Here is a 22704-nt window from a genome sequence, read left to right on the forward strand (position 1 = left end):
ACTGGTGAGTATGGACAAGACCCTTCAGAGAAATTGGCAAGACTGAGCCCAAACCATGCGCTTACATAAAGGAGAAAAGTTTTATTTATAGGAAGTTTCCCCCTGCGTGGGTGTGGTAGGTTGACCCTGGCTGGGGGCCAGGTGCCCACCAGAGCCGCTCTATCCCTCCCCTCCTTCACTAGACAGGGGAGAAAAAGCACAATGAAAAGTTTATGGGTCGAGATAAGGACAGGGAGAGATCATTCTCTAATTATCGTCACGAGCAAAACAGACTGAACTTAGAGAGGGAATTCATCTAATTTATTACCACACAAAACAGAGTAGAGCAATGAGAAATAAAACCAAATCTTAAAACACCTCCCCCCACCCCTCCCATCTTCACGGGCTCAACTTCACTCCCGGCTTCAACCTCCACCCCCCTCAGCGGCACAGGGGGACGGGGAGTGGGGGTTACGGTCAGTTCATCACACATTGTTTCTGCCGCTTCTTCATCCTCAGGGGGAGGACTCCTCTCATCGTTCCCCTGCTCCAGCATGGGGTCCCTCTCACAGGAGACAGTCCTTCACGATCTTCTCCAACGTGAGTCTCTCCCATGGGCTACAGTTCTTCACGAACTGCTCCAGCATGGGTCTCTCCCACAGGGGTGCAGACCTTCAGGAGCAAATTGCTCCAGCGTGGGTCCCCCATGGGGTCACAAGTGTTGCCAGCAAACCTGCTCTCGCGTGGGCTCCTCTCGCCATGGGTCCACAGGTCCTGCCAGGAGCGTGCTCCAGCCTGGGCTTCCCATGGGCCTCCTTCAGGTGCCTCCACCTGCTCCGGCGTGGGGTCTTCCACAGGCTGCAGGTGGAATCGCTACACCCCCTCATCCTCCCTCCATGGGCTGCAGGGGGGCAGCCTGCCTCACCATGGTCTTCACCACGGGCTGCAGGGGGATCTCTGCTCCGGCACCTGGAGCACCTCCTCCCCCTCCTTCTGCACTGACCTTGGTGTCTGCAGAGTTTCTTACATCTTCTCACTCCTCTCCCTGGCTGCAAAAGCTCTCCCTAACTTTTTTTCCCTTCTTAAATATGTTATCACAGAGGCGCTGATTGGCTTGGCCTTGGCCAGCGGCGGGTCCGTCTTGGAGCCGGCTGGCATTGGCTCTATCAGACACAGGGGAAGCTTCTAGTAGCTTCTCACAGAAGCTACCCCTGTAGCCCCGCCGCTACCAAAACCTTGCCATGCAAACCCAACACAATGGGGTGCAGACACCATCTGATGACCTGAGACATTAAGCCAGGATGTTTGTTGCTTCCCGGAGTCTAAGATGTTGCAGAAGAACTGCCAATGCTTGTCCGACCTTCGGAATATTACCACTTGCTGCTCTTCTGTGTGGGCACCAAGAATACCATTGAGGTAATCCAAAGAATATCAAGAGTGACTTCAGAGATACAGGAGCAAGGGTGAAGGGTCTGAGGACCCAGTTTAGTGCCTCGTCCATCCTGCCGGGTAGAGGGGAAGGCTGAAGAAGTGGACTCATCCAGTGAGTCAATAACTAGCCACATGGCTGGTTTTTCAGGCAGGGCTGTGGCTTCAGTGATCACAGGACCTTTCCTGAGGAGCAAGGGCTACTGAGCAGGGATGGCGCACATCCTACAGTGGGGCGTGAGTGTCTTCACAAACAGGTTTGCTAATCTGTTGAGGAGAGAGTTTAACTACATGTGCTAGGGGAAGGTTACCATAACTGGAAGAGTAGTGAGGACAGAAGGGATAGAGCACATGTGTCTGAAGGACAGCATAAGAAGGGAGGCTCTCACACTTTCCCCATGAGAACACAACTTGGGCCTGCACACCAATGCATATCATGTAGAACATGCAATAGGAATTAGAAATCTGCAGTTGCAGACCTGTCAATTTATTTGGATTATAGAGTTATGGTGAGATAGCTCTCATGATTGAAGTGCTGCAATGGAGGGATGCAGGCCCTTAAGGAAAGATAGTGGGCAGGTGAGGTGAGGCAAGGTTGCATACTCTTGAATGCATGGACCTTTGCATTGGGGCAGGTGCCAAAGCAGTTGAGAGCTTGTGGGTAAAGGATTAGGGGAGAGACCAGCAAAGGTGATGTGGTAGCTGATGTCTGCAACAGATTTCCTGATTAAGAAGAGGAGGCAGATGAAGCCTTCTTTAAGCAGTTGGAGAAAGCACCAGTCAGAGTCTGTGGTACTCATGGGAAACTTTAGTCACCTCATTATCTGCTGAAAGGGCAATACAGCTAAGCACAAGAAATTCAGGAGGCTTCTAGACTGTATTGAAAGTAATTCCTTGATACAGGTGATCATTAAACTGACCAGCGAAGATGCTGTTTTGGACCTGTTGCCACCAAGGAAGAATGGATGATGTAAAGATCAAGGGCAGCCTTGGCTGCAGTGACTGTGAGACTGGAGTTCAAGATACTGAGTGGGAGAAAGATAAACAGCAAAATAAATCCCCTAGAGTTTAAAAGAGATTGTTTTAAGGATCTGCTTGGCAGGATCCAACAGAAAACTGCTCTAGAGGGCAAAGGGGCCCAGAATTAGCTAGCTAATCAAGGACAGCCTCCTCAGAACACAAAACAGTCAATTCCCATGTGCAGAAATTTGAGCAAGCATGGCAGAAGGCCAGCATGGTTGAACACATTGCTCTTGGCTGGGCTCAAACACAAAAAGGAAGTTCACAGAAGGCTCGAGCAGGGACAGACTGCTTCAGAGGAATACACAGATGTTGCCAGCACGTGTAGGAATGGAGTGCGGAAAGCTAAAGCTTTCAAAGTTGAAACCAGCAAGGGAGACTAATAGCGACTAAATAATTTGAGTGCATGCAAGTGCATGGGTGGTTAAAGGAAGGTTAGGAAGAGTATGAGCCCATTGCTTAGTGGGACAGGGGACCTAGTGAAAAGCAATAGGGAAAAAGCTGAGATACATATGGAGCAGCCACAAAGGCGACCAGCTAAACATGCTGACAAAGGATACGTCCTCAGTCAGGAGCCCTGAGTCATCCCTGATAAGCTCAGCCAAACCATACTTTGAAGGGGAGTAGTTGGCAGGACAAAGAAACCTTGACAGGTGCAGGACAAAGAAACTGTGACAACAAACTGACCTTCCAGGAAAAGAGGAGCCAGCAACAAATATTCCAGAAACTGTTGTCCTATGCCTACCTATATATCTACACCAAAAGTAACTTGCTACTTACCTAAAATGAGCTTCTGTGGACGAGCTTCCATGCACAAGATACTCTGGACAGGCTGGGCCCTTGCCGGGGACTTGTGGCTGACTTTGGATTCTGTGACGACCTTTGAAATGAGACTTTTCCATCGTCAGTCAGCCCCACTCCTGGGAGTGGTTTCGTGAGTGTCGTACCAGTAACACACCACTTAATATATTTACTGGTGCACGCACAGGTAAAGATTCATAAGTATATACTTGCTTCACTAGTTGGAATTCTGCACTAACTTGCAATATTACTTTTGTAATATATACTTGTTTTTTCTAGCGGTAATTTTGTTGTGACTTGTAATATATATTTACTGCTATTAGTAGTGTGTATGTGTGTGTGTGTATATGTTTGGTTTTACTAACAGGAAAAAAGTAATTTCATAGAAATTTGTAATAAAGAAATTCTCAGAAACCCAGACCTCTGTGTCACTGTGTATTGCAGAATCCTGAGAAACCTACAGTCATGGTCTATACTTGCAGGTCAGGTAACCCTCATAAGGCCGTGACTGTGACCAGTACAGGTACTGAAAGCCTTCTTTGCCTCAGTTTTCAATGGTAAAGACTGTCCTCAAGCAATGAAGCATTACCCACAGTAAAGGAAGAAAGAGTTAGGGACCACTTAATCCTCTTGGATATACAGTAGTCCATGGGACCAGATGGGATGCACATGAGAGTGATTAAGAAGTTGGCCACTGTCTATGGTCTTTGAAAGGTCATGGGAGTTGGGGATGTTCCTGATGACTGGAGAAGGGCAAATGTCACTCCCATCTTCAGGCAGGACAAGAAGGGGAATTCAGGGGATTATGGGCTAGTCAGCCTCACCTCAATCCCTGGGAAAGTTATGAAGCAAACCCTGTTAGAAGCTATTTCTTAAATATATGAAAAACAAAAAAAAAGTGATAGAAGTAGCATGGGTTTAACAAGAGGAAATCATGCTTGGCCAACATCCTTGCTTTCTGTGACAAGGTAACTGATGGTGTGGATAAGGGGAGGGATGTGCATGTTGTATACCTTGAATTAGCAAGGCCTTTGACACATTGTTCTGGAGTTTCTATCACTAAATTTGTGTGATACGGGTTGGATAATTGGACAATGAATGAAAGACTGGCTGCACTACTTTCAAAGAATTGTGACCTGTGGTTCAAACTCCAGCAGCCAGTAACCAGTAAGGCTCCTCAAATCAGTCCTGGGACTTCTATTGTTAGTGTCTTCGTTAACTTCATGACTGCAGTGTTGTAATGAAGGGATATAGGCTCTTTAGGAAGGAAAAGATGGGACAATGAGGAGAGAAAACAGTTGGATGACTGACAGCTTCAGGACAATTAAGTTTAACACTGATTACAGTGTTCCCTAGTTAGGGATGGCATGAATTAGGCACAGACTGCCTCAGCATATATGTGAGTACTTGAAGAAATATTTTTGAAGGGTCTGATCTTTTCTAGTATTTCAAACCTTGGATGAAAGACAGTTGCCTGACTTAATACAACAGCCATTAATATATCTAGTTGCTTTAACTTGAATGTAAACCCCTCACAATTCTCACAGATTTTGGATAAGGCCTTCAGAGTCGATATCCTTGAATTTCCTACTGCTTATCCCAAAATGTTTCTCAAACTACATTTGGGCATCTTGTAGATTTTAAAAGTAAGTAGGGTTTTATTTGTCCTCAATATTAGAGATAGCAGAGAGGTCTCCTAATAGCTCATCATATATTAAAATAAGTGACTTTTTTCTAATCACTCATTCTTCTAACATGAGAGATCTTTTCCAGTTCTATATCAGTGAAGCACCTTTGCAGTCTTTGGTCTTTAAAAGACTTGTACTCAGCCAGATTTATTCTGAATTCCTCATAAATATTTCAGACAAATGACAGATTAAGATTTTGATAACCTAAAAGCGATAGGTCCCATTCTCAACTTGCTGCTATTTCTTTTGAAACAGTGTAATTCAGTGTATTTTGAATATATTACTCATTTACATTCTGTTCAGGAAAAAAAAGGTAGCTTATGGAGAGGAAATGCCAAGTGAAGTGAGAAATGGATGTTACTCAGAAGAATTTTGCTAAGATAGTTTTCTCTGAAAACTGCAAGCTTTGTTCTTGCATTGCATGTTTAGAATCTTTTTTTCATTTTTTAAAACTGGCATTTTATATAAAAATACTCAGAACATTTGATGGGAAATATTTGATGATTTCCTTATCAGAACAAGCAGTTTTCCCCCCCCTCATAACTGGTCAAAGAAAAACATTTCAAAATTATTTTTCAAGGAAAAAGATCTGTAAGTTCTTTCCATGCCTGCCTTGAAAAGTCAGTTGGTTTTGTATAGGAACATCTTTAGCTTGCAATGTCAACCTGTTCCTTTTAGCAAAAAGGGGTTCCTACACAGTCAAAGCCTTCAGTTCTTCAGACATCTCAAGCAACTGGTGGTTGTACAGGAGCAACAGAGAAGGCTGCAGATGGAGACTCACAAAGTGGAATATGTTGTTCATAGAATCATAGAATTGTAGAATAGGTCAGGTTGGAAGGGACCTCAAAAATCATCTGGTCTAACCCTTTGTGGGAAAGGAACCTTGGATTAGGTTATCTAGAACTCTGTCCAATCACATCTGAAAACTTCCAGTGATAAGAACTCTACCATGTCCCCAGGGAGGTTGTTCCAGTGAATGATTGTTCTCACTGTAAAAATAATTCTTTCTTATATCAAGATGAAACCTCTCTTGGGTTTTGGAAAAGCCAAGTATATTTCTGACAGACATGAGTGTACAGACAAACAGCAGTAAACCTATAAGACAGGAAGGGATTGAAAAGCCTCACAGAAACAACACACATCTGTGTCAGTAGTCCATATTTCTTAAAACAGGAAGGTACTAACAATCTAGGGCCATTTGTGATAACATTATCAGAGTGCTGCTGAAAATAAAACATAGATTCTATCATAGTTATTCATTTCCTCCAGACATTCATATGAATCTACATTTAAAAAAAAAAAAAAGGACAAACTGCATTAATCATGTTCAATGTTGAGTAGCCGTCACTGGGACCAACAGAACTATGAGAAGAGGAATATTTTTTTTGGATTAGTGAAAAGCAGTCAGTTGGGGCTAGCAAGGGAGGGGAGAAAAAGACACAAAATAGTTAAAGACTTCTTAAGCACATGTATTACGTTGCTGATACTGCCTGAGAAACTTAAATGCTACTCACAGGGACTTCTTTTCTTAAATGCATATCTATATTTTATATCTGTACTTTCACAAGATAGAGCAAAATTAAAATCTAGCAATATATTTGTAGGCATATGTCAAGGTGCTTTTTTAAACCCCGGAAGAAAAACATATTACTCTTCTGTTTGTTGACTGAAGAAACAGAAGAAAATTGTTGTGTGCACTACAGCTTGAAGACAAAGTTCTTTACAATTCACACGAACTCACAAATGCAGCTTGCAATGAGAGGAGTGAACACAGCACTGAAAGATACACTTATTAATGGCTATTTGCAACATTCAGAAAGCAAGACTTGTTCTCTTGTCTTTGATCTGTCATTACAAGGAGGTTATGTTTGGTTCAGAAAAAAAAAAAAAACCCACAATAGTGAAAGACCGTATCATTAATTTCCTAGCTTTTAATCACAGTACAGTCCTGTATTAACAGGACAGACTGTAAGACTAAAATTTCAAGTTTGCAATAAGTTAATATTTTTGATGCACCAATAAGACCAGAATATGTATTTTATATTTACTTATTTATATTAAAAACATATACATAAATTCTAAGCACAAACATAGGCCACACCACTAATTATAGTTTGCGTCTCATTCTTTTCAATCCAAATGTCTTACTTTAAATATAAAGATCAATATACTAACACTATGTTTTACCATGGTAAGTCTCTTACTCCTGAGCTTATGACAAATTGTCATAAAGTTGCTAAAAAAAGAGACAAACAATGAAAGATTTTTTTTTTTTTTTTTTTTTTTTTTTTTACTTCCAGTCAGCCAACTTAATTTATTTCTTCAAGCTGGTCATCTGAACTACTAACAGTAAGAAGGCATTTCATAGCAAATAAAAAGCACCAGTCTGATTTGCCTTCCTTCAAAACAGCTCTAAAAAGGAAATTCTCCAGCTCATTCCAGCCAAGTTTTTAAGATCTGTTCACACACCCACTCATCACAGCTGCTATTGGTTTCTCACTTTCAAGCACTCCCTCCAGCTGCAGTCTGAGTGGAGCTGTGATACACCAAGTCTAGCTAAACCTACTGCAGTGCATTAAAGATCTTGTAGCCACTTCCAGCTTTGTGCGCTCCAACCACCCTTTCCCATTTAACTGCTGTTACAGTTCCCACCCCTTGTTGTTAGCCATTCATGATCCAGTGCATTTTCCTACCTGTCTTGTCATATTCTCTACAACAAAGCCATGCTTTTCAGATGGCAGTAACTTTCATGGTGTTTTGCTTTTACAGTGGTGTGAGACCAAGGCTCAGGATAATAAAATCCTAAGGAAGTAATAGCAACATTTATTTATGCTGTATGTCACAAGCAAGTCTTCCTTCTCAAGTACAAGCTAAAAGCATGTCCCTTTGAATGCCATAGTTTCTAGCCCTGTAAATTGTAATAAAAAATGTTGTTGCCTTATTGTGAGATAATTACATCTATCAATTCCAAATGTATGCAAGCGAACGGCTGGTTTAGTGAGGCACAGCTTTGTGCTCAGCTTTCTGCTCTTAGGCTATCCCTAATACTTAAGGGCTACTCTTGGTAAGGAAGCCTGGGGCATCTACAGAAAAATCACTGACTGTCCCTGGAAAGAGGGTTTCTACCAAGACTTAGTTCTCTGTTCTCTGTCAGACCCTTCCTAGAGAGGAAAACTGCTTCAGCATTCCTGTTTCTTCCTAAGCAAAGTATAAGGATAGTTCACCAAGCCAGTTTTTTTTTCTTTTTTTTTTTTCCTCCTTTTTTCTTCCACACACACACACACACACACACACACCCCCGATCTTCTGTTTTCAGTCTTTGGATGTTTCCAAAATCATTAAAGGTCAGTCTCTAGTGTAGTAACTAAACATCCCCAAATGGCTGCTTTAGTCTAGCTATAATCCTAGATTGCCACTGCATCAGGTTCCTGGCAAGAAGCCTGCAATATTCTTGTCGAACAAGCAATCAACAGGCTGGCTCACTGCTCCAGAAGTCATTGCCACCAGCTTTGAAATCAATAAGACCACCATAGGGCCAGGTTTGGGGCTCATTTTGGTAAGACTCATTGGCATGGAGGTCTGGCCTGAGGCCCTAGTAAATTAATTTTTCATCATCTTGTGATGAACATAGAAGGGAATAAGGTGTTCCTGTTTCAGACAATGCTCTGGCACTAGCTCTCCAATTTCCAGAAGCTATACATTTTTGCTCTGACGTATCTGCTGCCATAGGGACAATATCCATTTTTGGTATCTGGTCTAGTTCCTAAAAAACACCAGTGTGCCTGGATTTTGCAAGTGTTATAATATGTGTAACCACATTGTTCCCAGAAAAAGGACATATCAATACTGAGTGCCAAGTTTGGTGCTAAAAACCAGATTTGTAATTAGTTGTTATTCCTTTTCCATCTAAGCATTATCTGTAGCATTGTGGATCAGCAGTAGCAAGGAATCCACAGAAGAATGCCTACTCATTAGGACTACTTTCCCAGAGGGAGGATGAATAATGAGACAGCTGGTTCTCAAGTATTTCTGGCTCCAATCAAACTACCATCAAGGAAGGGCAGGCTGAAAGTTTGCCCTCCTCCCCACCATCCAGCCAACACACGAATGTTTTAGGTAAAACTGCATAAAACTGTAGTAGATCAAAACCTCTGCTTTGGCCCAGCATAAGTTTTGTGTTCATTATCACAAACTTTTCTATTAATCCTCTCTGAGTTTTCATTCCATACCTAGTGGACTCACAATTCATCTTGCTTCCCTCAAAAGGGAAAGTTTTTGACAGGTTTATTACCACATGTACCACATGACCCCAAGCTCTGGGTTCTTAATCCTATGCTTGCGTTAGAGGTAGTGTTTCAAAGAATTTACTAGTGGTGAAGAGTTTTGCTTTATTGTTTATTCATTTAGTGTTCCAGCCGAAACCATACCACATTATTCCACAGCAAGTTATATTTTCTGTTGTGAACAAGAAAAAAAAATATATTTCTTGATATTTCTATTCCTTTATCACTTTTTGCAGACATTTCAGCTATTTCAGAGCATTATATCCCCGATTTATCTTCAGCATATCTATTTACAGTATGAAAATGAGTCCTGATATAGAGAAATGCAACATTTCTACTTCATCCACCATATCCTGGAAGGAAATTATTTTTTATTACGATGATGTTAAATATTTATATATTGATATAGTTTTCATCTTTGTTATGTTGGTTTCCTGGAAATGTACTGCTTGTCTATGAATAAAAAGATATATTTAAGTAGTAATATGATTCAAGCATAACTGTTTATTTGATTTAAGTTTAATTTCATCAAAAGTAAGTGAGAGTGCCTGATTAAAAGTCAGCTGATTTTCTGAACAATGTGTTTTTCCTAAGCTATGGAAATTTCATAGAAACTTCCTCACAAAAGAATGTGGTGAAATGTTATATTTGTGGTTTTATAGTAAAACATATAAAGCATTCCTTTCACTCAGCTACAATAATTTCAGATTTATTTCAGGCTTAGCTTATTCATCACCTTGAAAAGTGCTGATTTTTGGTGGTGATATTTAAAGAAACTTCCTAAAGCAAAGCTGTGAGTATAGCTGTCATGCCATGCCACCTATCTTTTGAACATTCCAACCCAGAAATGACTTCTGATAAATTTTAGACCTTTACTCTTTAGTGTTATCTGACACTTTCCATGGCGTGAAATCTGATGACTTTCCTGCTTTAGGGAGGAAGTTGCCTTAAGATTTCCTATGCTCTTGAGGCTGTGATATTGGCTTAGTTTCAGGGGACTAGTAGGTTATTTTCTGGCAGAGACCTTCCCTAAGATGTTACCTAAATCAGTGAGACACTGTGTGCCTCAGTTCCCCATCTGTTATACTCTATCTTCTACTGAGAAAACAAATGCGTTCTGCGTGAACATGCAGCTTCTGAAAGGACAAAGCCCCAAGCTCAGTTACATTCCTTGCATTCTCGCAGAGTAGGAGTTACCTTCTGTTTCTGTTTGAAAGTGCCTTCTAGCAGCTCCCTGGTCTATGACAGGTGGCTGTCGAGTGCTACCACAGCATGGATAATGAAGAATGAAAAAAAAGTTAAATTACTAAAATAGTCAGTTTTAGCCTTTGTGCCTTACCATACTATGCTTAATGAACAACAGAAGTAAAATCATTCTAGCTCCAATTCCCCCACTCTTTCAATCAATCATCTGAGATGCCTCAAGTGACCAATATTATGTATCTTCCAACCCCCCTCCATTTCTCAACACAGAGTTATTATTAGTATAACAATTCTCTTATTTCCTAGGTTACCCGAACATAGGTAGAGTCTTTTTAGATTCGACTGTATTGCTGGTATACAGAGACAAAACAGAAACCAATAATAACATTTCATTGGGTTGGTAAGGGGGCGTAATCCCTGAGAGACTTGCTGGAATTGAGGCCCTCTCCGAACATCAGAGTGCAAATACAACAGACATCCCAGTCTGAACTGACAACTAGTCCTTTCTCCTGTTTGGGCACCAACCAGACGGCAGTGAAGAAAGTCACAGAAGTGAGTAGGCAATTACATCTGCATGCAGGAGGCAGAGGACACCAAGCAAGACAGGCTCTACAAAGCTGCAAACAGCTGGGTTTTTTTTGCACACATAGAATAGCAATGTTTGAATGCACAGGATGTCTCATATGGAAAAATAAAATTCCTAAGAGATGAGCAGATTCTTTTGGGATTGTCTGGCTACATGTATCTGCCTGAAAAATGTGCAAATGCCTTTATGGCTCTCACCATAAAACACACAGCATGGGCATGAATTCAAGAGCAGAATTTCTCTCCCACCTCCACAACAGTTTTCAGATTTCAGCTTCTGGATTTGTCCTACACACACACACACACACACACGCGTGCACACACATGCACGCGTGCGCGCACACACACTTACTTACATTTATAATTACATTTATTTTAATGTAGCTAAGACAGAACTAAGATGTAGAACTAAGATACTCTGGGTTTAGCTGTGAAAACATCAAAAATTGCTTCTCATCCCATGACAGGTTTTAATGAAGATGCTGGCCAGACACTGCATGATCCTCTTTTCCCCACAGCTGTCTATATTCAGTGAATCAATCAAAAGCCTTCCCAGGAACAAAAAAGCAACGACATTTTCTCTGTGAGTTTGTTTTTCATTCACATAAATAAGCAATGTATCCCTTGACTCTATTGCTACAGCGTATTTATATTCATCCATCAGTATATATAGTAATACATTTAGTATACTGTACCACACAAAATGAAGTTGTCTTTCCCAAAGAGAAATGGTATACAACTCGTCACACAAATGCTTATGCATACTAAATTTTGAGCAAATTAACAAGGAAATGGAAAGAAATTAATGTTCCTGGGACATAAGAATGGCTGTTCTGGGTCAGACCACAGGTCCGTCTGGTCCAGTACCATGTCTCTGACAACAGGCAAAAGCAGCATGGTTAAAACCAGGGAATCAATACAATACTCTCCCAGACAAAATCTTTGTTCACTAAAGGTATATACTGAACCTAATGTATATGGTCTGTATTTGGTAACCTTTCTTTTCTATGCCCTTGCTCAATCTTCCTTTCAGCTCATGGAAACTTTTAATATCTATATCATCTAGCAAGGAGTTCCACAGCAGTGGAAGCAAACAATGTGCAATGGTTAACAGACCTATGCTATGCCAAACTGGTGTAAGACTAAAATGCTCTACAAGCTTTTTCTTACAGCATATTATTCAGAGCATGGCAAAATTTTTCAGACATTTTTTTTTCCCCATCCAAGGAAAATAGCCAGTTTTTTACAGTGACTGAAATGATCTGCCCAAGACAGCTGAATTCATTCTTTTAAAATCCAAGTATTTTTACCCAGTACTTCAAAAGAAGATTCTTCCTCCCTAGTCCTAAAGCAAAATAAAGGTAAACTTCTCTAATCAAAGTCAAACCATTGTTTAAAGATTTTTAAGGTCTATAATTTCCTTTTTGTTGTGGATGTACCAAAAATTTCTTAATTGAGTCACTTTAACTAAACCAATGAATTGATTAACTAGGCAGTTGTACGGCACTAGGCAAAATGACTAGTTAAACTTCAACTGTATGATATACAGATAGGAGGCAACTAAAACATTACATGAGAAGACAAATGATCAAAGATTCATTCTTGATTTTATTTCCAGCATATACTTCTGGGTAAGATTCTAGTCCTTGAATCTCGATTGCTTCATATACACCATGGAAATAATGGTGCTTATTTTCTATTCTAAATAATAGTGGATGTAAACAGTTTGCTGCTCCGTATGCTTGCCTAGCCAATTGTACCCTGGGCTACGTAAAAAGAAGTGTGGCCAGCAGGTAGAGGGAGGTGAATCTTCCTCTCTCCTCTGCTCTTGTGAGACCACACCTGGAGTACTGCATCCAGTTCTGGGGGCCCCAGTACAGGAGAGACATGGAGCAAGTCCAGAGGAGGGCCATGAAGCTGATCAGAGGGCTGGAGCACATCTCCAATGAGGACAGGCTGAGAGAGTTGGGATTGTTCAGCCTGGAGAAGAGAAGGCTCTGGGGAGACCTAATTGTGGCCTTCCAGTACCTGAAGGGGACCTACAAGAAAGCTGGAGAGGGACTATTTACCAAGGCCTGTAGTGACAGGACAAGGGGCGATGGTTTTAAACTGAAAGAGGGTAGATTTAGATTGGATATAAGAAGAAATTCTTCTACTATGACAGTGTTGAGACACTGGAACGAGTTGCCCAGAGAAGTTGCAGATGGCCCCTACCTGGAAGTGTTCAAGGTCAGGTTGGATGGGCTTTGAGCAATCTGATCCAATGAAAGATGTCCCTGACTGTGGCCAGGAGGTTGGAACTAGATGATCTTTAAAGGTCTATTCCAACACAAACCATTCTGTGAGTCTGTGATTCTGTGATCCTGTATGTATGTTTGTGCTGTATACAAGTGCTCTGTGTGTACGCCTACTAGGAATACATGCTCATACCTGCAACCTGTTGGAACTGGGGGGGATGCGACTGGGGCAGCATTGCCTCTCTTGGGCTGCCAGATCTGGCCCAATTCCCCTAACAGTTTTGTAATTTAGAAATTACACCAAAATTTATTGCACCTCTTCTTATAAATATGATCACATGCTTCAGTAGGGGGACTGTAGAGTAGCAAATATATAGTGAGAAATCATCCAAGATATTATGGCAGCCATTATATAGTATTAATGTGCAGATGTACAGAATCACTGTAGTATTCTGAAGTGGAATAAATCAAGCAAAGTTAATAATATCTCTGATGAAAATTGTATTTAAATAGCCAGAGTGCTTTATCATTGTTTTTACAGTACTAATCAATGTCCAGAGTACTGAATCATATTGAAAATAAGATAGCTACTAAAGCAACTGGGTTAGGTCCTGGAATAGCTCTTAACATGACCTAAAAAAGGAGCAGTCCATGGCTGTGGTCTGTCAGGCCACATTTTTGACAGAGAGTGTTGGTTTTGCTTCCTCTTGAGTCCCAGTGCAGGTTTTTTTGTGGAAATGAACATCTTGAAAAAGTTTTCCTTTGTAAGAATCTTCTAAAAGTATTAAACAACGTGTCTTTTTTTTTTTTTTTTTTTTTTTTAGCTATGAGTTTTCTGTTTCCATGATTCCATTAGCAGCAAAGAGTCGGTATACAAAATGTGATGTTACACTTGGCTTCATTTCTAACACAAATACTGTTCATCTTCAATAGCCAAGGTTAGATTGTCACAGAACACCAGCCCAGAGAAGAAAACAAGAGAGGATTACAATTGTTCCAGAAAGGCCTTGTCTAAGCAAGAGTTGAAAGTTCCACCTTTGAGAAATGAGAAGTAATATGGAAAAATTTACCTTGCTGATTCTCTTACTGCTTAAATCTGCAAGGTACCAAGCAATGCCCAGTGAACAACTTCAGCTACCACTGCTCTGCACTTCTCAGGAGTGGAGCCTCAATAAATAGGAAGGTGTGAACTTGTGGTGTGTCAATCTGGCACCTTCATGAGCACTACATTGAATACAAACAACCAACTAGCTAAGAAAACCAGAAAGCTATCCGTTTTATCAGTCCCTTGTGTATGGCCCCTGTTACTCAATGTACTGTAAACATTCTTGTACTCCAAGATAGACTTCCATTTCACATTGAGTGAAATGAAAAAGACCAGTGTTTTTTCTGCTTTAGATCTCAAGCGCAGAGATTTTCCTTTACTGTGTGTCCCTAAACAACTTCTCATGACAACCCCATGATAAGCGTCTCATGACCACCTTTGAAATTCAAAACCTTCCTAGATGTAGCTTGTGACTGAAGAACTGAAGAACCATCCATTTAGATTTTCATATCAAAATCTAAAATAGTCTGATCTCTAATACTTAACAACACAATCAAAAGCGTAAGAAAGCCTATAATCTCTTGAAGACCATTGGACTTGTCACATAACAAACTCACCAGCATAAACAAATATTACACAATAGAGTTGCAGGATCTTTTCTAAGCTACTGCTACTTTTCTTGTCTGGTCCATCTTTGAGGCCAGAATCAAACCTGGATCAGTTCCTCAGGTAACAGCTTCCACTGACCGTTCCATGTGTAATTGGAAACTACGCAAAGTGTTGTCTGAAAACAGCATGCATAAAGCTAAAGGATTTGTAAATGACATTCACCTGCAGACTGTGACACTTCTACTTAATAGCTCCACAAAATGTACATGTTGTCCTACCTAACAGTGCTGTTTCTCATGTATTTTTGTTTTCTGGATGAACTTAGATTATTAAGGCACATACTTAAAGAGTGTGAATGCAAAATGTGTTCTTGTTGGAAAATAATATGCTACAACTGTAATAAAGAAAATCTGCATTTCCCAGTGGTTACTTCAATGCTGTATATATGCAGGCAAAATTCCCTTGAATATAATTAAATAGCTGCTGCCTTCTTATGTCAGCTTTGAATAATGCTTCTAAAAGCAATAACTATAGATATCACTATTTATAATTCCCAGCTAACAGATTTTGTAGCCAGAAGAGGTCATATGCTGTCTTTTCTGACCTTCTAGATAATGCAAAGATCTGCTTGACAACTTAGGCAGAAAGTTCTTAAATTCTGTTTAAACCATTAGAAATATTTTAGAAAGAGATTCTTCAGCAGTTAAAGGCTTTCTATGATCAAGAATCCAGCATGCTTTTACCCAGATTGTTTCACTGTTGGTGGTCAGTTAAAAAGCGGTGAATATATCAGCAATGTACCAGAAACATCAGAGAAGAAAATTGATCATGAAACTGTATTTTACAGTTGTGCCTGTATTTTCAGTATTATAAACCTCTTGCATTCAAAACCATGAGTCACATTTCCTTCTTCCTCCCCCTCCACCCCAACCTGAAATAATGAGATTCATTTAAAAATTATGAGATTTTACAAATTAATATATTTTAGTTGGGTTTTTTGTGGGGTTTTGTGGGGGGTTTTTTGGGGGGGTTTTTTGTTTTTTGGTTTGTTTTTTTTGTTCTACTGAATGGTTTATAAGCCCTAGGCTTCTCATTTTCAGGCTTTTTCTCTACAACTATGAAATCTAAGTGTTCACATTTTTCATAATGAAAGCTAAGATTGCTTGGCAATCTCATCTTCAGGAGCTGAGGGTTTAAGAAAAAAAAAAGGAAATGCTGCAAAATACATGTTAAAGTCTCAGGAGTTGGCAACACTATATTTTAGTCAATATCTATCAATAAAAGAACATTGAAAAATAGGTTTATTTACAATGGATGAAAACATGAGTGTTTACAGAAATAGAATTAAGTTTACATTAATAAAAAGAATCAAATAATACCCATTCCGTGACTTTCCTAATCATATAGATTCTGCCTCTCAGTTGCTATATATGCAGCAACCTGTGAGTAATTAAGCTTTTATCCTATATTACCGAAGGCAAAGGAATTTTGATTTTGCTCAGATTGCCACATGTCATTCTAGTCATATCTGTGGTATCCAGAATCAATGACTCATATGAAGGCAGTGATATACTGAGAAAGAAATGCTCTTAACTGACTTGGCTTTGAGCTCACACAGGACAATTCTCTGTATAAAAAAAGTACTTCCTTAAAGATATAACACTCTTTGTCACTCTTAATGTATTCTTGTTTTAAATGAACTAGTATAAATCCTCTTTGGCCAGCTAAGTTTACTGCATCTGGAAAAAAAAGTGCTTCAGATATCATGAAGTTCTTTATCAAAATAAATTCTATATCAATGGCACACCGAAATATGCAATTATAAGCAATCCAATAACCTATTCTCATCAAGATATTGTATCAATGATTGTGAAAGGCCTTTACCTCTACTACGCTTTGAGAGTATCATGGGGCTGAAACAGGTACAATCTTAATTCAAATAGCTGAAAATTCCAAAGAAGAATACCTTTTATATCAACTTTCTGATGCTAAGCTTTAGCCGAACAAAGGCTGCTTGAGAACAATGCTTAGTGGCAGTACATTTTTAAGCAAGCTATGGTGTTAAGCATGAGAATGTGAAAAGTAGCTTTCTTTTTGCCTAAATATAAGCTCAATCTGCAAGCTGTCAAAATCCCTTAGCACTCAGTAACTTCAGATGTAAAACATGGTGGGGCTTATGTAAAAGAAAACATGTGGACAAAAAACCACCAAACCCGAAAACATCAAAATGAAAGGAGCTAACCAAACATAAAATATGGTGCAGGAAATGTGGGGTGAGATTGTTCTCCCTCATTATTGCACTGAGAAATCCCTAAATAGAACAGGATCACAACCCACCTAATCATCAGATTTACTTGCGTCTGTTCTTTCCCCTCATTGGATATTTTCTCTGCATGGTGGAAAGAGAGAAATTTGACCATTTGCCAAAGATGTTCAAAATTCCCTTGGGATCTGGCAGCCTGGTATGTTGAAACTCCAGACAAGTCCTCTGAACCTGTACAGAGGAAACGCAACATCTATACAGCATACGTATTCCTCATATGTAAGACCTACAAGGCAGATCCATTATGTATGCTGCAGAGACATTTTGAGTCTTATGCATCCAGGACCCATATTCTGGTCATCCAGATCATTCAGAGACATAGAACAGGTACTGATTTTTTGAGAAACAAATAATACATAAGTCACTGTAATTAAGCTAACATTTAAATAACAAACACATGAACTACCAAAATCTTGAATTCATTCATCTGGCTCCTGAGCTAACATAATTAATGATAAACAGACATGCAATATGCTATAGATCGCTTCGGTCTTTGAACTAGGATAATATTAAATTTAATAAAATAATTTAATTATATAATAATGACATACATATTCTTACAACTTCAAGTGCATTCAGTCCAATCTAACAAGAATGTCACTGTAGTTAATCTGTAAGCAGTTATCCCATTAACTGTGGGGGACTGGATCAATGCTATGAGCCTAATGCTGGAAGGTATCAAAGACTCAATGTATTGCCTTACTTCACCCTGTAAGTTCCTGTATCAATCACAAGATACTGAGGCAAAGAGTGATACTGAAATTACTTGTTTTGAAACACACTTTTCATGTAGGAAGGAGTCACTCATCTTGCTAACTTTTATGACACTACTACATCAGAGCAAGTTTTTTCTTTCTGGTAGATTTGAGTTGTTTGGCAACACTTCCCTTCTATCGGACAACATTGTTCAGACAAGCCAAAATGTTTTATACAAATTTAATTAGGACACTATTTTTAGGGGACCCATTTCTGAATCCCTTGCTAGATTCTCCTGTCATAGATGAGAGAATCAAAGCTGGCATAAATTTTCAGTAGCAATGGCACATTTGAAATGTGTTGCTCCAGGGATGAGCAGAAGGGATGGAGAGCTAGAGTACTGCTGTTCCTGCTGTTATCCAAGATGGGAGACACAATTAGTCCTGCTGGCTGCCTCCCCAGCATTACCCAGTGCTTACTGTGACTGTCCAACGCCTCTCTCAGCAACAAATCTGGCTTTATGAGGGTCTGCTGGACAAAACAGTCAATGGGGCCAAGGCTATTTTGCCACTTCTAGGAGACTTATCAGTCTTAACTGCTGCCTGCTTTAACTTGCCCAGAACAAGTTATGGAGAGATCCAAATGGAAAACATAATTTTTCAATTAGAAAAGTCTTAACGGATGGACTATAAACAGTATGGAAAGAAAAGAATTCTAAAGTTTAAATTTTAATCTCAGTGCTGGGCATAACTCTGAAGTTGTCCCAAAATGGATTTCTCCTCTTCTGGTCAATCAAAATTTGCTTCAGTTTTCTTTGGAGAATATGAATACAAACCCCTGTAGGAGGCCAGTACAGACTTATGAACTGCACTTATAACTGAGAATGATAGGAAGAGCCGACATCAAAGGATCAAAAAGCGATGTCGCTATGAACACTTGGCCACCACAAGCCAGTTATCCCTGGTAACTTTTCTGACACCTCCTGCTTAAAACCCAAAAAGCCAGAAGGATGCCATCCAGAGGGACCTTGACAGGCTGGAGAGGTGGGCCCATGTGAACCACATGAAGTTCAACAAAGCCAAGTGCAAGGTCCTGCACGTGGGTTGGCGCAATCCCAAGCATGACTATAGGCTGGGCGAGGAATGGATTGAGAACAGCCCTGAGGAGAAGGACTTGGGGGTATTGATTGATGAGAAGCTCAATATGGGCCAGCAGTGTGCACTTGCAGCCCGGAAAGCCAACCGTGTCCTGGGCTGCATCAAAAGAGGTGTGACCAGCAGGTCGAAGGAGGTGATCCTGCCCCTCTACTTTGCTCTTGTGAGACCCCACCTGGAGTACTGCGTCCAGCTCTGGGGGCCCCATTAGAAGAGAGACATGGAGCTGTTCGAGAGAGTCCAGAGGAGGGCCACGAAGCTGATCAGAGGGCTGGAGCACCTCTCCTATGAGGACAGGCTGAGAGAGTTGGGATTGTTCAGCCTGGAGAAAAGGCGGCTCCGGGGAGATCTAATTGCGGCTTACCAGTACCTGAAGGGGACCTACAGGAAAGATGGTGAGGGACTGTTTATGAGGGAGTGTAGTGGCAGGACAAGGGGTAATGGGTTTAAGCTGAAGGAGGGTCGATTTAGATTAGATGTTAGGAAGAAATTCTTTACTGTTAGAGTGGTGAGGTACTGGACCAGGTTGCCCAGAGAGGTTGTGGAGGCCCCATCCCTGGAAGTGTTTAAGACCAGGTTGGATGAGGCTTTGAGCAACGTGGTCTAGTGGAGGGTGTCCCTGCCCTTAGCAGGGGGGTTGGAACTAGATGATCTTTAAGTTCCCTTCCAACCCAAACCATTCTATGATTCTATGATAAAATTAACATAAGCAGGAAAAGAAAATATCATGAACTCATAAAATAAGCAGGGAAATCTATTTAGCTTTCATAAGAGGAGGTTTCCAGTTAGTCTTTGTGTGTATATATATATATTTATAAAATTAACTTTTTGTTTATGTACTGGGAACCTCCAGTAAGTCTTTATATCCTTCTGGACAAAATGTCCAGCACACAGCTAGACAAGTCGATAATACATTGGGTGAGTAATTGGCTGACAGGTCAGTCTCAAAGAGCTACAGTAAATGGGGTCACATCAGGCTGGTGGCCAGTCATCAGTGGGGCTCCCCAGCGCTCAATTTTAGGGACAGTGCTCTGTCCTGGTTCTGGCAAGGATAGAGTTAATTTCACAAGGAGCCAGGACAGGTGACCCAAGCTGGCCGGGGACTATTCCATACCATGTGACGTCATGCTCACCATAAAAGGGGGCTAGTCGGGCAGGGGCGGGTTCCGCGTGTCAGCGTGGCTCCGGGAGGGGTCGAGCATCCGGTCGGTTGGTCGGTCGTTGGATGGGTAAATCGTTCTCTGTTATCACTCATTGTTACTATCTGTTATCAGCACTGTTGTTGATTGTTTTCCCTTTCCCTTGCTGTCCCAGTAAACTGCCCTTATCCCAACCCTCGAGGCTTTGCCGTTGTTTTTCTGTTCTCCTCCCCATCCCGCCGAGGGAGGAGTGAGCGAGCGGGGCGTGGCGCTTACTTAGCTACCGGCTGGGGCTAAACCACGTCATGCTCTTTAATGTTTTTATAAATGATATGGACACAGGATTTGAATGTACGAGTAAATTTCATGAGTATACTAAATTAAAAGGAGCTGTAGACTCCCTTAAGTGTAGAGAGGCCTTACAGAGAGATCTGGATAGACTAGAGAGCTGGGCAATCACCAACTGTGTGAAATTTAACATGAGCAAGTGCTGGATTCTCCACCTGGGATAATCTTGGCTGTATGTACAAACTGGGGGACAAATGGCTGGAGAGCAGCCCTGCAGAAAGAGATCTGGTGGTTTGCGTTGATGGCAAGTTGAATATGCGTCAACAGTGTGCCCTGGCAGCCAAAAAGGCCAATTGTGTCCTGGAGTGCCTCAAGCACAGAATAGCTAGCCGGTCAAGGGAGGCGATTGTCCTACTCTACACTGCACTGGTGTGGCCTTACCTTGAGTACTGTGTGCAGTTTGGGGTGCTTCAATATAAGAAGGACATTGAACTATTAGAGCATGTCCAGAGGAGGGCAACCAAGATGGTGAAAGGTTTTGAGGCCAAGACTTAGAAGGAGTGGCTGAGGTCACTTGGTTTGTTCTCCCTGGAGACAGGCAGAGAAGGCTGAGGGGTGACCTCACTGCAGTTTACAGCTTCCTCAAGGAGGGCAGCAGAGGAGGAGGTGCTGATCTTGATCTCTTCTCTCTGGTGACCAGCAATACAACATGAGGAAAAGGAATGAAGACGCATCAGGGGAAGTTCAGATTGGACATTAGGAAAAGGTTCTTCAATGAGAGGGTGGACAGTCACTAGAACAGGCTTCCGAGGGAAGTGGTCACAGCACCAAGCCTGTCAGAGTTCAAGTAGTGTCTGGATGATGCTCTTAGTCATATGGTTTAGTTTTAGGTAGTCCTGCAAGGAGCAGGGAGTTGGACTCTATGATCCTTATGGTCCCTACCAGCTCAGATATTTTATGATATATATAAAATACATACAAAATATGATTATATATATTTATATGTATATATATTTATACATATAATTTGTGTTTTTATACACATACTTTTATATATATTTATATGTATATGAAGAGTTGCCTGATTTCTTTTTTCTTTCTATTGGAATACAGTCATCAAAGAAGAAGCAAGAGTAAAACTCAGGCATGCCTGAGTCATGTGGCTCATTTCCTAGCACTTCAGAATAGCCCCTCAGCTTTCTTTTGAATAATTCTGGTTAATTGCCTCCTTTGTTTCCTGCTTACTACTCTTTTTACTCTTTTTTTTTTTTTTTACCCCATTAACCATCACCTCCTTGAGCCCAAGAGGAATTACAACTATTAGTGTGCTGAAGGGTTTTTTTTTTCCTAAGTCTTGAAATAAAACACCTATAATCTATTAAAAGTCTGGATTCCTCCTTCCTGCTTACATTGAGTTTAAATATATTTTCCAATACTCCTAAAGGAAAAAATATCTTCCTTCTCTTTTTACCTTATTATCAAATTTGAGATACCACTGAGGTCAACATAAAAGCATACAGTCCTTCACATACCTTTCCAACTTCTGTAAAAATATTCATACTATAATCAGTTGGTAAGTATTCATTCTTTGTTTGCCATAATTGAAATTAGAGATACTAAAATAATATGGTTCTGGATATCTATCCTAGCCACTGTTTCTCTCAGATTTGTTGTATGGAAATTATCCTTCCACCCAGTTTGAATATATTAAAGACTCAGTTTTGCTTCATCTTTTGGTATGGCAGTTTTAATGTCAGAATCTTCTTTTCAAGTAACCATCCTACCTTTGCCCATGCAGATATTTAGAGAGTACATGCAAAGAACAAATCACTTATTGAACCAATGCACCTTTTAAGATCAAAGCAAAGAATCAATTAGAACTGTGGAGATCATAGAATTGATCATAGAAACAAAAAGATATATAGCAAGGTGGTCAGAATTCAGAATTTACTTTCTAGAGGGATGATGACAAAATTAAAAAATTATTCACTCATCTATTATTGAGAAAGATATTTGAGAAATATATTATTAAACCATTTTCAACAAAAGAGAAATCCCCAAAAATCTCATTTAAAAAATAAAATCAAGTTATTTCTTTTGGCAAATTTCAAAATAATACTGATCCTATGAGTCCAAAATGCAAATCTTCTGGGTAAGTCTAGCAAGTCCTGGCAAAGCAAAAAATCCTGGACTTGGGAGAATTGGGAGTCGAACAACTCACAAGTT

The 22704-nt window shown here is 40.5% G+C and overlaps 1 long non-coding RNA gene across 1 annotated transcript in view; it reads right to left on the reverse strand.

Annotated features, from left to right (window-relative positions):
- Positions 1–391: 391 nt before the first annotated feature.
- Positions 392–22704, reverse strand: part of LOC142600491 (uncharacterized) — a 482402-nt gene continuing 460089 nt past the window's right edge. Inside the window, exon 3 of the long non-coding RNA XR_012833996.1 lies at positions 392–560. This is a non-coding gene — a long non-coding RNA (uncharacterized LOC142600491). The remainder of the gene's footprint in view (positions 561–22704) is intronic.

The sequence above is a fragment of the Balearica regulorum genome, chromosome 2 (genome assembly GCF_011004875.1).
Source record: "Balearica regulorum gibbericeps isolate bBalReg1 chromosome 2, bBalReg1.pri, whole genome shotgun sequence".
NCBI classification, from domain to species: domain Eukaryota; kingdom Metazoa; phylum Chordata; class Aves; order Gruiformes; family Gruidae; genus Balearica; species Balearica regulorum.